Here is a 5,271-nt window from a genome sequence, read left to right as displayed (position 1 = left end):
AGAGGAAGAAGATTAGGAGTAAGAAGAGGAGGAGGAAGGGGAGGAGGAAGAGTAGGAGGAGGAAGAAGGAAGGAGGAGGAAGAGGAGGAGGAAGAAGAGGAGGAGGAAGAGGAGGATTTAAAGGAGGAGGAAGAGTAGGAAGAGGTGGAGGAAGTAGGAGGAAGAGGAGGGGGAAGAGGCGGAGGAGGGAGGAGGAAGAGGAAGAGGAGGAGGAGGATGAAGTGGATGTAGAAGAGGAGGAGGAAGAGGAGGAGGAAGTGTGTCCCTGCTTCAGGACTTCTGGGGGCTTTTTAGGTCCCCCAGGCCCCTCACCCAAGGACGGAAAAAAGAAGGAGCTCGAGTTGTAGAGATAGCCTGTCTGAACCCTCGCTTCCTACAAATCAACAAGAATAACATTCCGCAGGTCTGGGGCGTTGCCTCCAATCCGGACCCGTGGGGAACGTCTTTGTCGTTTGCAGGGGCAAATCGAGACAGTCGGAGTCTTGTATTCTCTTTAATCGTCACGCTGAGCGGAAAGCGCAACCGAAGGAGAGATGAGCTTCCCGGTATACAGCGTGAGGTCGAGGTGCTGGCTGGTGCTGTTGTCGGCGCAGCTCGAGTGAAGAGCAGGCAAGAGAGTGGTGCTGGAGAGAAGGCTGAGAGGATGTTGTCCGTAGGAGAGCTGGATCCGTTGTGGCCGGCCTGCTGGCTGTGTTGCTTTTATACCCCGCGGGGGCTTGCAATGGTGCTACTGTTCTCGGCGGCGACGCTGATTGGCTGTCCCGTATGACGTAGTGGGAAGCTGGCAAGCAATACAATAAAATAGTACAGAATACAAAGAAATACAGCAGAATACAATGAAATACAATAAAATACAATAAAATAAAACAGAATACCCTAAAATACAACGGAATACAATAAAATACAACAGAATACAATGAAATAGAGCAGAATACAATGAAATAGAACGTAAAACAATAAAATACAACAGAATACAGTGAAATAGAGGAGAATACAATAAAATACAAGAGAATACAATAGAATACAATGAAATCTAACAGAATAGAATGAAATCCAACAAAATACAATAAAATACAACAGAATACAATGATTGAAAGGTTGATGGTGTAAATAGGCTATGCTAGAAAGGCTGATGGTGTTAATAGGCTAATGTAGAAAGGTTGGTGTTGTTAATAGGCTAATGTAGAAAGGTTGATGGTGTTAATAGGCTAATGTAGAAAGGTTGGTGTTGTTAATAGGCTAATGTAGGAAGGTTGATGGTGTTAATAGGCTACGATAGAAATGTTGCTTGTGTTAATAGGCTACGATAGATAGTTTGATGGTGTTAATAGGTTACACTAGAATGGTTGTTGGTGTTAATAAGGTAATGTAGAAAAGTTCATGGTGTTAAAAGGGTACGATAGAAAGGTTGATGGTGTTAATAGCCTAATGTAGAAAAGTTATGGTGTTAATAGGCTACGAAATAGAACAGAATACAATGAAATACAACAGAATGCAATAAAATACAAGAGAATACAATGAAATATAACGGAATATAATAATATAGAAAATACAATGGAATACAACAGCATACAATGAAATCCAACAAAATACAATGAAATACTCTAGAATACAATAAAATACAACAGAATAGAAAGAAATACAACAGAATACAATGAAATACAAGAGAATATAATACGACAGAATACCATAAAATACAACAGAATACAATAAAATACAGAATACAATGAAATACAACATAATTCAATGAAATATAACGTAAAATAAAATACAACAGAATGCAGTGAAATACAGGAGAATACAATAAAATACAACAGAATACAATAAAATAAAAAAAAAGAATACAATGAAATATAACAGAATAGAATGCAATACAACAGAATAGAATAAAATGCAGCAGAATACAATGAAATCCAACAAAATACCATGAAATATTAGTAAATACAACAAAATACAACAGAATACAATGATTGAAAGGTTGATGGTGTTAATAGGCTATGCTAGAAAGGCTCATGTTGTTATTATGCTAATGTAGAAAGGTTGATGTTGTTAATAGGCTAATGTAGAAAGTTTCATGGTGTTAATAGGCTAATGTAGAAAGGTTCATTGTGTTAATAGGCTACGATAGATAGTTTGATGGTTTTAATAGGCTACGATAGAAAGATCGATGTTGTTAATAGGCTAATGTAAAGTAATAACATAATTCATTAAAATACAGAATACATTAAAATACAACATAATACAAGAGAATACAATAAAATACAAAGAATACAACAGAATACATTAAAAATACAACAGAATACACTAAATACAACATAATTGAACAGAATATATTAAATAGAACAGAATACAACCACAACAGAAGACAACAGAAGACAACATAATACATTAAAATACAACAGAATACAACAAAATAGAACAGAATACATTAAAATACAACAGAATACAACAGAATACAATGAAATATAGAAGAATACAATGAAATACAACGTAAAATAATAAAATACAACAGAATGCAGTGAAATACAGGATAATACAATACAACAGAATACAATAAAATAAAAAGAATACAATGAAATATAACAGAATAGAATGCAATACAACAGAATAGAATAAAATGCAACAGAATACAATGAAATCCAACAAAATACAATGAAATACTAATAAATACAAATAAATACAACAGAATACAATGATTGAAAGGTTGATGGTGTTAATAGGCTATGCTAGAAAGGCTCATGTTGTTATTATGCTAATGTAGAAAGGTTGATGTTGTTAATAGGCTAATGTAGAAAGTTTCATGGTGTTAATAGGCTAATGTAGAAAGGTTCATTGTGTTAATAGGCTACGATAGATAGTTTGATGGTTTTAATAGGCTACGATAGAAAGATCGATGTTGTTAATGCAACATAATAGAATACATAATTACATTAAAATAAGAGAATACAACAGAATACATTAAAATACAATATAATACAAGAGAATACAATAAAATACAGAATACAACAGAATACAATAGAATACAATACAGAATACAACAGAATATAATACATTAAATCGAATACAACAGAATACAACAGAATATATTAAATAACAGAATAATACAATATTAAATACAACAGAATACAATGAAATACAACAGAATACAATTAAAAATACAACAGAATGCAATGAAATACAATAAATACAACAGAATACAATAAAATAAAAAGAATACAATGAAATATAACAGAATAGAATGCAATACAACAGAATAGAATAAATGCAACAGAATACAATGAAATAACAAAATACAATGAAATACTAATAAATACAAATAAATACAACAGAATACAATGATTGAAAGGTTGATGGTGTTAATAGGCTATGCTAGAAAGGCTCATGTTGTTAATATGCTAATGTAGAAAGGTTGATGTTGTTAATAGGCTAATGTAGAAAGTTTCATGGTGTTAATAGGCTAATGTAGAAAGGTTCATTGTGTTAATAGGCTACGATAGATAGTTTGATGGTTTTAATAGGCTACGATAGAAAGATCGATGTTGTTAATAGGCTAATGTAGTGTAATAACATAATACATTAAAATACAAGAGAATACATTAAATACAACAGAATACAACAGAATACAAATACAACAGAATACAATAAATACAACAGAATACAACAGAATACATTAAAATAAATAGAATATTAAATAATACAACAGAATACAATAAATACAACAGAATACAACAGAATATAATACATAACAGAATACAACAGAATACATTAAAATACAACAGAATACAACAGAATACATTAATAGAATACAACAGAATATAAATACAGAATACTAAAAGAATAGAACAGAATACAATGAAATACAACAGAATACAATGAAATACAACGTAATGCAGTGAAATACAGGAGAATACAATAAAATACAACAGAATACAGTAAATATAATAGAATACAATGAAATATAACAGAATAGAATGCAATACAACAGAATAGAATAAAATGCAATAGAGTACAACGAAATCCAACAAAATATAATGAAATACTAATAAATACATCAAAATACAACAGAATACAATGATTGAAAGGTTAATGGTGTTAATAGGCTATGCTAGAAAGGCTCATGTAGGCTAATGTAGAAAGGTTGATGTTGTTAATAGGCTAATGTAGAAAGTTTCATGGTGTTAATAGGCTACGATAGAAAGGTTCATTGTGTTAATTGGCTACGATAGATAGTTTGATGGTTTTAATAGGCTACGATAGAAAGGTTGATGTTGTTAATAGGCTACTGTAAGGTAATAATAAGAATACATTAAAATACAACAGAATACAATAAATAGAATACAACAGAATAAATCAGAATACATTAAAATACAACTGAATACAACGAATAGAATACAACAGAATACAACAGAATATTAATAGAATACAACAGAATAATTAAAATACAACAGAATAAATAATATAAGAGAATACAATAAATAACAACAGAATACATTAAATACAATAGAATACAATAGAATACAACAGAATAGAATACAACAGAATACAGAATAAATACAACAGAATACAACAGAATATATAATACAACAGAAAACAACAGAATATTAAAATACAACAGAATACAAGAGAATATAATAAAATACAACAGAAAACAACAGAAGACAACATAATACATTAAAATATAACAAAATACAACAGAATTTTTTTTTTTTTTTTTTACGTTGTTGCCTATTGCGCCGGTAGGCATCTTCCCGGTGGGGCCTGATGGTCGGCCCAAGTTTTCCAGGTGGGGCCTGATGGTCGGCCCAGCCTTCTGGCGCAGGCGAGTGTTTATAGTGGCGCCATCTTGCATTGGCTCATGCTGCCCCGAACTCGTTCATGATTCGCTTGGACGGCTTCCTAGAGTCCGGGTTGATGGGTGGGCTTCAGGACAGCATGTGGGTAGTTTTAAGCCACTCGGCGGTGACTGAAAATCCGAGTGGTAGCGTGGGATTCGAACCCGCGTCGTCCATCACGCGGTGAATGTGGGTCCAGTACGCTACCACCTACGCCACTGCTTAGAGAATACAACAGAATACATTAAAATACAAATAGATTACATTATTATATAACATAATAAAATATAATATAATTCAACAGAATATAATAATACAACAGAATACAACAGAATACAAATACATTAAATATAACAGAATACAACAGAATACATAATAGAATATAGAATACAACAGAATAGAATACAATAAATACAACAGAATACAATAGAATACAATG

The sequence above is a fragment of the Eriocheir sinensis genome, unplaced genomic scaffold (assembly GCF_024679095.1).
Source record: "Eriocheir sinensis breed Jianghai 21 unplaced genomic scaffold, ASM2467909v1 Scaffold865, whole genome shotgun sequence".
NCBI lineage: Eukaryota > Metazoa > Arthropoda > Malacostraca > Decapoda > Varunidae > Eriocheir > Eriocheir sinensis.
The sequence above is the reverse complement of the archived record's forward strand: the minus strand, read 5'-3'. Positions refer to the sequence as shown.